Source organism: Maniola hyperantus, chromosome 3 (genome assembly GCF_902806685.2).
Source record: "Maniola hyperantus chromosome 3, iAphHyp1.2, whole genome shotgun sequence".
NCBI classification, from domain to species: Eukaryota; Metazoa; Arthropoda; class Insecta; order Lepidoptera; family Nymphalidae; genus Maniola; species Maniola hyperantus.
In genome coordinates this window covers 4,377,109-4,389,454 of record NC_048538.1, presented here as the reverse complement: position 1 = coordinate 4,389,454, position 12,346 = coordinate 4,377,109, and the positions used below count along the sequence as shown (strand labels likewise).

General features: G+C 34.7%; 1 protein-coding gene across 2 annotated transcripts in view; it reads left to right on the top strand.

The window, feature by feature from the left end:
• Nucleotides 1-12,346, top strand: part of corn (cornetto) — a 77,597-nt gene that overhangs the window by 13,988 nt on the left and 51,263 nt on the right. Inside the window, exon 1 of one of the 2 annotated variants that reach the window (XM_069509612.1) lies at nt 2,984-3,177. The exons of the other annotated variant lie outside the window; for it this stretch is intronic. The gene's annotated coding sequence lies outside the window, so the exon portion shown is untranslated. Of the gene's footprint in view, nt 1-2,983; nt 3,178-12,346 lie in introns of those variants that run through there. 2 annotated transcript variants of the gene reach the window in all.

Sequence of the window (12,346 nt, the reverse complement as noted above, 5' to 3'; positions counted from 1 at the left end):
CTATCATGGTTTCCAGTATGCTGTCTTTTAAAATAAAGACGTGCGCAATCAAGCAATCAACTTCAAAGTTAAAACCTCAATTAAGTACTTAAATTGTACCTACGTCTTGGTCAGTAGACACAAACGTTTATACGTCGTTTGTTTTCTTTTACGTAATGCTAGCGTAAGATGACCGGTAATCGACCCTAATTCTACAGTCCAATCTGGCTCTGGTGCAATCATAAATGACCACTACAGGTCCTTGCATTTGTTACTTGAAGTATCAGCTTTTTAATCGATAAATATATATAATTATAAAAGCGAAATACCACTCACTCACTCACTCACTGACTAATCACGAAATCTCAGGAACTATAAAGCCTACAAACTTGGAATTTTGAAAGTAGGTTCCTTCTAGGACGTAGGTGTTAGCTAAGAAACGGTTTTGAGAACATGGGGAAAAATTTCTAATCTCATTAGAAACCAGAAAATTTACGCGGACGAGGTCGCGGGCATTATCTAGTGATGTACTTGTACTTAATGTTGGTCACGTTGCTTGTCCTAGAATTTCTTCTGAGCTAAACAGGTATGTTACGACGTTTTCCTCCACTAAAGGGCACAGACGGTACTAGGTTTAGTTGTTACTTTAATTAAAAAAAAATCGAATGGATAGGTATTTACAGAGGTCTTATAGGTTTTTGATCATTTCTGTCTTACTATAAGTACGCGACAAGTTGAAATGGCAATCGGGGAGGGAACGTCCCGCACACCTACGCTAACCCGGTGCGGACGAGCGCGGGTGACGTGTGGGTGTGCGGGGCGTCCCACGCCTCATACCCCGTTTGCAATCTCAACCTGTCGCGAACAATACATAATTTCATTAGGTCATCCATTGTCAATTTCGTTGTGTTTTCAGTAGTTTACAGCACTAAAGCATTAAAATTTATAATTTACTTCGCCAACATCAATACATAAATATAGAAGGATACTTGTCAAACTTTCTCAAACTGCTGCTGGATCTAGAAAGAAGAATTTTGCTGAACATTTTTTACATACCTAATGTAGAGCCCTAATAAGAAAGAATTTTCAGAAATCTCGTGCGAATCCGGAACGGGTCAGCACTCAGTTCAACTAGTGTAAAGATAAATTAACAAGATTTGCTTCTCAATAGCTAATGCGCTATCTATGTATATCTGCAGTAAGCTTGATAGAGCTCGTTAAATGTCTCGTTATAATTAGCATAGCGCGCTCTAAATCTCGATTCCAGCAACGATTCTCTCTTCCCTAACAATATATCCAGGACAATTTGTCGCATCTAAATGTGATATATCATTCCCATAAAGATGACAGACTTTTGAAGATTTCTTTATTATTCGTCGTATAAATCATTTTTATATGCCGCCCATTCTTTGTTATAGTTTACTTCGAGATTATTTTTAATTTTATGTTTTAATCTGATATATCCATATAGAGGATTAAATCATTTTAAAAATCTTTACTGATACTGATACGTATCACTAGCCCCCATATTTTGAATGCGAGTTTGTTTGTTGGCTTGCCCTTCTATCACGCCGCAATGAAAATGGATCGGCTTGATTTTTTGCGTGGAATATAGTTAAAGTTTTTAGTCTTTAGAGTTACAATGGCTAATTTTTATCCCGGAAAAAAATTATCAGCTATAATGAGAATAAATGTAAAAGATTGTCCTGAGTAAATTTTGAGAGCTATAAAAAATATTTTCTTAGAATATAATAGAATAGAATATATTTTTATTCAAGTAAACTTTTACAAGTGCTTTTGAATCGTCAAATACATAGTTTAATTGGTTCGGAATGAAGTTCCTACCGAGAAGAACCAGCAAGAAACTCTGTGGTTGCTCTTTTCAAGTGTCCAATTTACAATATTCTTATATCATACTGTACAAGCAATTGCAGCCCCGTGCATGGCTGGAGCGAGTCGAATCCAAGCTTTTTTATCATTTACATAGTCGTCTTATAATATCTTCGTATAATATGCTTTTATGCTTATAATATGCTTATGAGTAGGTATAACTTTGTAAAAAGAGTTGTTTTCGAAAAGGGGGAGTATAAGGCTTTATATTTCTCTGATCGGCAAACGACAGCTGCACATTTCTCTGCTTCAGTAGTTAATCAGTAAAATGATTGTCTGAGCCTCCATTATGATAATTCAGATTACATCTGCCTCACTGAATGCGATAAATCTTAGAACAATAAACATGGCACGCTTTTGGGTCAAAGTGATTTATATGATTTATTTATTCTCATAATAGTTCATATAATACTAGCTGATCGCTCCGGCTTCGCTTGAGTGGAATTTCCGAAAATTTATTCGTGGTGGAATGGAAAGCTACGTTGTAAAGAAAACTCTATATGCAAAATCGCAACTTCTAGGGCGAGTGGTTTGAGCTGTACCTCGATTGTCAGTCAGTGATATAAAAAGATTTCATTTCTGAGCTTCAATTGCGAGCTAGATAGTATGGAAGCAGAGAAGGAGTAAAATATTGTATCTTTTTGAATACATGTTTTTTAAACACGAAATCATTTTGAGCATTGAAATCCGAAAACTTTGATCATAAAATATTGTTGGCTCTAGCTAAACCTAAACACAGTCATCAATTCAGTTGATGACTTTCAATTCAATTGCATTTTCAGTGGAATGCATTTCGGTAGATGCAGAAACTTTTTTCACTAAGCTTACTGATATATCCATTGATGACGGACCCACGCCAACGGTTTGATATATTCTGTGGATATATCCGTAGGGTTACATTTACACACAGCTTTCAGTCTGCTCTGATTTTATGTACAAAACGGTACACGCTTCCGAATATAATTTTGTAAGCTCATAAAACAGGTACATAAATACACTAGAAACAATAAACAGACTACACAGAACCAAAATTGTGCGAGTTCTCGCTTCACGCAGTAAAGCCGGCTCAACAAATTGCTATGCAGTCAGAATCCTCGACGATTCAGCAGTTACGCTCACTCTCACCTCGACGTTGGACGCACCGCGTGCTCCCTGTCACAGACTAACGTTCTGTTTTATATATTAACATGTGCACTTATCATTGGTTCTTTTAATTTTGTTACACTGTGTCGTTCCAAGTGAACTTTTGTTACTTTGCTAACGGACTGATTCGCTATATCCTGTTCGGCGCCGGTTTTGTTTTAATGTGTAAGTATGCTTTTGACTGTTATAATTAATTATAATAAATTATTCTATATCGTTACTTTTAGTGCGAATTGGCCAGACGTTTTAACAAGTTTACGGAAATTCTTTTTATTAATTAATTATATTATTTCGTATTTTGGATAAAAGTCGTAGGTAACTTGTTTTCTCAAACTGTAGTGGTTTCGCTTGTGTTGATCTTGATCAAGCCGTAAATCGGATCCAATTAGACTGATTTTGATTAAAGTTATAGAAGTATTTAAGTCTTAATTGGGTATGATTATGCTTCCAAAATGCTTCGTTTAAATTGTGTCAGTGGTTTAGAAATAATAATAATCAGACAATAGTAGAGATTTCATCAAAAATCAGATTTTGGAATAATTTAATAAATTACTTGAAAACCAAGACATGGGAGTTTTAGCATTTAATGAGCAAAGCCAAAACGAATGAGCTTTCATTGGATACATGATCATTTTATATTTAATGCATCTGTATAAATCTAGGCAGGTATCCGCTTAGGTATACAGAGACCGGTTGGAAAGTGACGTTTTGTTAACGGAACCGGATTTTGTACGTATGTACTTATTAGTATTAAGCTAATTCACGAATTGTAGAGCTTGTTATGTTTGCAAACTTTCTTTTTATGTATTTGGCAGATGATCATTCTTTATAGTTTTTCTAAGTTGACTTTTTTTGGGAGTTGGTGGTTTAACTGTAGCACAAGTTTTATTAATTCAAGAATCTCGATTTCTGTTTGTTTTAATTTGAGATGCTAAATAATGCTTCTTTTCTTCACAATGCTGCTTATTCGGTTGTAGGGAATTTACAGGAACACAGATATTATGAGATTAAGCAGACATATCAATTTAGTTTAGAGCTTAGTAAAGTACAAAGGAATTAACACCAACGCTTATTTTGTTGAATTTTAATTCGGCTTTTATTGTATAACTAGCTTATGCTCGCGACTATTGTCCGCCTGGACTACACAAATTTCAAACCCCTATTTCACCCTCTTAGGGGTTGAATATTCAAAAATCCTTTCTTAGCGGATGCCTCCGTTATAATAGCTATCTGCATGCCAAATGTTAGCCCGATCCGTCAAGTAGTTTGAGCTGTGCGTTGATAGATCAGTCAGTCAGTCAGTCAGTCAGTCAGTCACCTTTTCCTTTTATATATTTAGAAGTTTATCAACAATAGGATTTATTAAGTAAGAACCATACCACATGCTGTCAATAAAAGATATAAATAATAAACCGTCTTAAAAATTATATTAGGTACCTACTGAAACCGAACGTTCATTTAATCTCATCTCTACATTCGTCGCCCGAACTTTATAAATTAGCTTAATCAATTCAATCATGTACTAAAACTAAGCTCAGGCCTCGAAGTGCCCTTATACCGCCTGTAATCCCACTTTACTACCCAAGACCCTTTGTTCCACTCTAGTGATGGAAAAGGTCAAAAATAGCCTCACCTACTAAACGTAATATTCCTTTCATTTTTTTTACGAACCATAGCACTAGAAATACTAGGTGTTTTATTTCTTCTGAAAAAAATGTTTAATAACGTTTGACGACATCCCTGGCGCAGTGGTGACCGGCGTGGCGGGTGCAAAATTTGGGAATTTATAATTTCTAAATTGCCTCTAGTCCAGTCTGGTCGCCCATCAGACCACGCTCGTGAGCCCGCTTCCATCTTAAACTGCATCGTCACTTCACCAGGTGAGATCACAGTCAAGCTAACTTGTAATAGAATTTAAAAAAAATGAAGAATGCTTATATAATTAAAAAAAAGGTGATTGCTGTTAGGTTGGAAGATTAGATTAGGATAAGTTTAGATTAAGATTGTCGACATTGGTTTCGCATGGGTACACTCCCGTGTTTAAAGCATGCCGGTATTTAACAATAAGTAATGTTGCAAAAATGTTTACGAAATTATTTATTTACCTACATCTGCCTTTTGTTGCAGTATTTTTAGGTTATTTCAATTATATTAATTGCCTGGTAAATTGGCACACTAAACATGCATAATGCATATTATGCAGTCGAGTCGGCCACTAAATAAAGTTTGCTATGTTTGAACTTTGATGTACTTTAAACAACTACCAATTGACTAATTGAAGGAGAGATGCAGCTGTCCAGAGATGCAGATGCTCGAAATGTATACTTGCAGTTACACTTATAATAGTAATTTATTTTTCTTATTCGCTTACCATCAGCGGAGTACAAATTCATGGTCATTTTGAAATATTTAACTTGCTTAGAGTAAATAAAAACTTTATTGCAAAAATACAGAAAAGAAATAATAAACTACGAAACAAAGAAGACGATTGTCCCGAGGAGTAAAAAATAAAACACTTAAATACGTTAGTTGTGAAATCTCTATCTTATAAAAATACCGTAGACTTTTCAATATATAAGACTATTCTTTTAACTAACATAATTTTTTAAGGCCCTGATAAAAGTTTATATTACATTTCATTCTATTTGACAAATCAAAGTTTATTCAAAGTCCGCCAACATAGTCTTGTTCAAAGAAAACTTCGTAATAAGACACCTATTTCAAAGTTTTCCCAAGAGAGTTTCTGCTGTTACTCTATAGAATTAAGAGCCAATTCTTTCCCTCTAAGAGAGCAAGATTATGTCTTTAAATTAATATTCTCAGAAGACTTTTTAACAGAATTCCAATAAAATTATCTTAGCAGTTGCAGATTAGAGTTCGCCTACTTACAGATTTTTATCTCTTTATTCTTTCTGCATTTCCGTTACATTTCCTTATTTATATACGCATTTTATTTGCAGTAAACTTGTTTTTTTTTATGCAAATTATTTAGGAAGGTTATTATTTACTCATTGGCAGATGTTAGTTTCTGTGTAGATAAAGTTTAAGATCTGCCAGATCCCGCGCGTGTGATTTATTTTCATAGTAATTTATTGTCGGTAAATAAACACCTGATGGTTAACGTGTTAACTACCGGCCAATGAACCCGCCATGTTGTTTTTAGATCATCGACCTTTTCAATTATAAATCTCTAGTTTCGGACCGGGACTGATATACTCGCGAAATGGACTTTCTTATTTGCTCTCATGTTAAATTAAAGATTTTAAATTGAATTAGGTATGTATTATTCTTCGAACGTTCTTAATGTTCAACCAATTTAGTTTTATTTCATAATAGTCGCAATAATATAATCTACTTAGATTATGTAACAAATTAATGAATTATGAATGAATAAAATGTTATAAAAATTTGGTAAGTAATTAGGTGTAAGAATAGTGCGTCTTTGCAAAACATAGTCATTAGCAATAAGACTGCCTTTGCATCCTTCTTCTATAGGTATCTTTCCTCCTCGCATATCTTCTTGTATACCTTTTACTGTACCTTGTATTGTTTTTCTGTATGTGTGTATGTGTGCAATAAAAGTTTCTAAATAAATAAATAGTTTGGTTTGAACCTCTTTAACTTTATAGATAGTTAATTGTGTGAATGATGGGGGAACGTAGTCCATTTATATTCTTTAGTTTACAGTGTTGTTAACAATTCACTTCACAAGCCCTTTCAACTAAACGAGAAGCGTGTGCTTACAGTAGTGTACTCGTATAAATGTTCAACAGTACCAATAGCTTAACATCAAACAGACATTTAAATCCTTAGAAACGGATTTAAATACCCTTTTTTATGGTACCCTGTATGCAACAAAATAAATGTGTTGTATACATTTATTTTGCTCGGCTCTTTCTACGAGTAGACATTGCGTAGTAATATGTACATAGACATCGTTGATGTTAAGCTCTTCGATTTCTTCTAATTATATTCCAGTATTCATATTATTTTTAGCCATGAGGAAGTTATAACAATATATTTCGAAATTAACATGATTGTCTTCTCGATCAAATTGATCGATGATGTCACCTTATCGCAATTTAGAATCACTACTATTTCCAGCGTAATCACTTCAATAAAACATAAAAGACTATAATTTGCTTCAGTTACATAATGCAACCGATGTTCGTCTTCAACAGTCGTAATGGGACCATAGAATAGAAAGGTGAAATTCGATATTACGTATTTGATCTCCATAACGTAGCATTTTTTAGTCCGATATTGTAAAAAACAGAATTCCAATGACATTTGCTTAGTATTTTTGTGTCATGCTTGAACCAACATTAGTGCCAGAAAAATGGTAGTAGGTACAGTTAGTTAATCTAAAATCGGTGAGTGGTATTTTAATAATCCATATTAATATTATAAATGCGAAAGTGTGTCTGTCTCTCCGTAAGTCTGTCTGCTAGCTTTTCAAGGTCCAACCGTTAACCGATTTTGATGAAAGGTAGGTACAGAGTTAGCTTACATCTCGGGGATGGACATAAGCTACTTTTTATCCCGGAAAATCAAAAAGTTCCCACGGGATTTTAAAAACCTAAATCTCTATATTAAGATGTAGGAAAATAATGAAAAAAATCGTTGCAGTTCAGTATTGACTAAAAAAATCAGTACTGAACGTCGTCAATGAGATGATTTAGAACGCTTGTTATTATTCAGGTCAAATAGCTAATGATGCGTGCAATCCCGTTTGGATTTTGTTAGGTAATTAACAGCAGTTGGGTAATAACTAATAACTAATAATAAACCAGCCAATTAAGCGAATAATGCACAAATTGAACAGCTTTTAGAATTCCTTTCAACTAACTAGCATGTTCAACTAATATGGCAAAATCAGACTTTGATTTCACCGACGCGACTTTATAAAATTTACCTTATGTGCATTTATGTATTTACAACTTTACACTTCTGCCTATTCAGTTACTTGCTGATCAAAATATTTTTTGTTGAACGTGTAGCCTATCTCATATTGATTTGTCTATTAATTAATTGCACTTGTCTATCTGTCCGTCTGTCAGAGCCTTATAACTTCTGAATTACTGAACGTAATTACTTCAAATTTAAACATAATGTGTAAGCTGATGGCCTTCAGCCGCATAATTTACTTCATTAATAACATTGAAATTAGTATTCTTAAACATAATTTGTAGGAATCCATTTCCAATTTCTCGTAATTTCTGAGCAAGCATTAATAAGTATTTTATTGACTGCATAATTGCTTTATAGAATAATAAATAAAAATAAAAATCTTTTTTATTCGAATAAACTTTTACAAGTACTTTCAAATAGTCGGATGCATCTACCACTGGTTCGGAATGCCTTTCCTACCGAGAAGAACCAGCAAGAAACTCGGCGGTTGCTGTTATAGTTATAGTTTATGATTTGTAATTGACTATTAAATATTATGGAAGGAGGAACATCCACCATAAAACGTTATTTTTCATTCGATCTTACAGGCGTGTACTTCCAGTCGATTTCCTGTAGGGATTGTTTTGTCGGTCGCTGGCCTATTTTACTTTCATGCGACGCAATTGCGGACGTCGCGCCAACTAGTCTGAGATGTGTTACTATTAGTACTAACCAGTGGTAACTAACACTACTCTGTACTTGGAGTAATAGGTAGGATGCCTATATTTGATTTTGACCATAAAGGACACGATAGGGACAAGAAATGTAAGTTTCAGTCTCAAGAATTGAATTAGAACATAAACGTAAAATACTAATTCGGTCATTTTACCGTTTAAATTATCGTGAGTAATATACATTCTAAATATAGCTAACTAATTCGGTTGTATACAAAACTGTGGGTTTAAAAAGTTAAACAGAGATTTGCTAAGGCCCGTTGTAGAAAAGGATACGGTTGTATTTTTAGCTTTATCCTATCGACTACACTAATATTTGTACCAAATTTTACATTTAATAATCGTAAAGTAGTAATAAATGGAACAAGGTAAAGTTGATAAGTAACGGATTAAATTTAAGATTGATTGGTAGTCTTGCAGATTCCTGACCTGGACCTTTGCCAATTTAATACATTTAGATAGATGGGTCTGCTATTTCACATATGTACTTAAATACTATAATTTTCTAAATAAACCTAGAGATGAGATAAATTTCTCTCATATTGAGTTTTTACGGACATTTGTTTAATTGAAAAGAGTTTCTGCTGCTTCTAAATGACTAGGTACATCTAATGTTGACACAAGAACCAATATAGTGAATGAAGGAGTGGAATCTAACATATTGGAATGATACGAAAAATATTTTCATTTAATTTTAAGTTCTGTGCCAAAAAGCGATAAGAAACATCTCATAGATCTTATTAATTTGTCTGTATGTCGCAATATATGATGAAATAAATGCCGGTGATGGGTTGCTTATGATGATGATGAAATAAATTCTTTCTTTTAAACATACAAGACTATTTTATTAAAAAGTGAAAAAGTTACTTACTATTTACATTGAGGCTGTTTTTGGTTCGTGTTTATTTGTGTTTGGATATTCCCAGCTTGCATCTTGTTTTACACACAGACATGTTTATCGTCTAGCAATAGACAGGGGTAACTCGTAAAACGATAACGACTGCTCCGACCTGAGGTGATTTGTTTGGTTTCAGTTTGAAATTATTTTTGTATTACGCCTCTGTAAGTAGTTTGTTGCCGCCTTTAGGAATCGTTTTTAAAGTTAAGTTCTTTTTTTTAGTAGATATAATAATTGTTGACTTATATTCACCCAGCTGATGCTTCGTCTTAAAATCGTCGATTAAAATTTTCAAAAAAAAAAATTTCAAAAAAAAAATTTTCAAAATACTCTTTGATTCTTCACAGGATTTTCACGGCGTGATTGAAGGTCAAACCAATAAACCAACTAACACACTTTCGCATTATTTATAACTATGCTCGCGACTTTGTCCGCGTAGACGTCACAAATCACAAACCCCTATTTCAACCCCTTAGCATTTTCAAAAATCCTTTCTTAGCGGATGTCTACGTCATAATAACTATCTGCATGCCAAATTTCAGCCAGATCCAGTCCAGTAGTTTGAGCTGTGTGTTGATAGATCAGTCAGTCAGTCAGTCAGTCAGTCACCTTTTCCTCTTATTTATTTAGATTTTGATATGGGTAGTGATAACAGTACGGAGCAAGTAAGGATTTTCTTTTAGTCTTTTGAACTGAACGTATTTCTTGGTTTAATTTAATTTCTTCATGAAATAAATAGCTTTCAGTTGCACCTGCAGGCACATTTTACTTCGCCATTGTTACGTAGAACGGAGAAAATACCTTGAATTTTATTGTAAGAAAGTCAAAGGAATTCACGTTGCATTCTTCGCAGCCTCAACGCCTTTAGCACACCGACGCCATAAGCATAAAGCATAATCGTTTCTATCCAACCCAATCCTCTAATCCATCAGCTTATATGCGTCCAATGCTGTACATTGGCCTTTTCAAGAGTGCGTCACCACACACGGGCTTCCGCCTTTCTTATCCACCCGCTTCCTTAGCCACCTTCTTCAAGTTGTTCTGCACTACGCTTACCGGTACACGTTCTCCACTCCAAAACACGTCGCGTCGAAAGAATGTATCGAGTGTTAACGGCGTAAGCGAATGCGAAATGTGCAATAAATCCTTAAGCGTATGTTAACTTATTATGCAGACTTGCAGCAATCTACTGATAAATAATCAAGTAGAAATAATCCAAATCTCGCGGGACTAGTTTAAGCAACACCGCAGTCGCGACGGTCCGGCGCCGTTGTCACAATGTGAACCGCATTACCTACTTGAGTATATTGAATAGCGCAAACTATCAAGTGTTTAGGACAATAAGAAACCAAATCTCTAAGATCCTAATGCGTTAGGAAATATGAGGAAACTATGAGCAAAGCCAAAATATTAATAATTGTGTGAAGACAAAGAAATTACCTACATACTTTTTGGTATAATTTTTTAAACAAGTCATTTTAAAGTTTGTTAAATGTGGCTGGGAGTATCTTAAATATAATAAATATAATTGAACATATTATAAACTCAATTTTTGGGAGATTAGAATTTGACACAAATAAAATGAAGCGGAGAGAACTTGCTATAGTCAAAATTTTCTTCGACATAGTTTTTTCACAAATTTCTTTACATTTGATTGTATATCCAGCTGTTCTTGATTCAACGTTTTTTTATTTAAAGTTTTGTAGCAACCATTTTTTCTTCTATTTAATCGTTTAAAGTAAGGTAAGATAAGTACTTTCTCTGTCTTCACACATAAAACAGTCCCAAAACTATCCATAGCTTAAATGCGACCGTATGGCGCCGGATTGTCGCGCCTTCCATGGTGTTGCGAAAAGTCATCCAATTTGGGTCATTGTTACGCGACCTTTGCGCTATCCTCTTGGGACTCATTTCGGACGCGCCTTGATAGGTTACCGCCATTTGTCAATCCATCGTGCTTTGTGAATACTCTGTGAATAGATTTACGAATACGCTTCTACTCTTGTTTCAACGTATTGTCAGGTATTGTGCTTGATATTTGGGTCAATGATTTTAGCTTTTAGGCAACTTTGTATCTAATCATCACGGACATTGAATTCTAATTCAGCAAACCTAGCTTGGAAAATTGAGATTGCGTACTTTAACTAGATTTAAGTACCTAACGGACCTACTAATCAAACGTCAGGAGACATTAAAAGTATTGTTAGCAATATAACTCTGGAAGCAAACATGAGTAATTTTATCATTATAGTCAATGACTTCTATGTATACTACAGAAGTCATTGATTATGGTGAACAAAACATTACGGACCACGGTTGACCGGCAAGAAATGCGGTAATTATCAATACGGTTGAGACTTGTAAGCTTACGCATTTAAATTTCTCGATGCTTGAACGTCGGAGAAAAAGCAAGAATAGAGAATAAAAAATAAGAATAAGGTATGCAGACGGCGTCTGTGCAAAACAATCGAGGTGCAACGAACTCAGGAACTCAGCCACAATTGAATCGCCTCTGTCGAACTGTCCAATGATTCACGATGTTTTCTATTTAGGGAATCTGTGATTCTATCAATGATACAGTTAAAAAAACATTGACACAAATCGAAACTGAAGCCATTCATCATCATCACTATCAACTAATACAAGTCCACTGCTGGACATAGGTCTCTTGTAGAGACCTCCACACGTCACGGTCTTGGGCCGCCTCAACCCAATGGATCCCTGCGACTCGTTTGATGTCGTGTGTCCACCTCGTGGAGGGTCTTTCCAACGCTGCGCTTTCCATTGCGATAGGTATGCGATTCGCAACCCG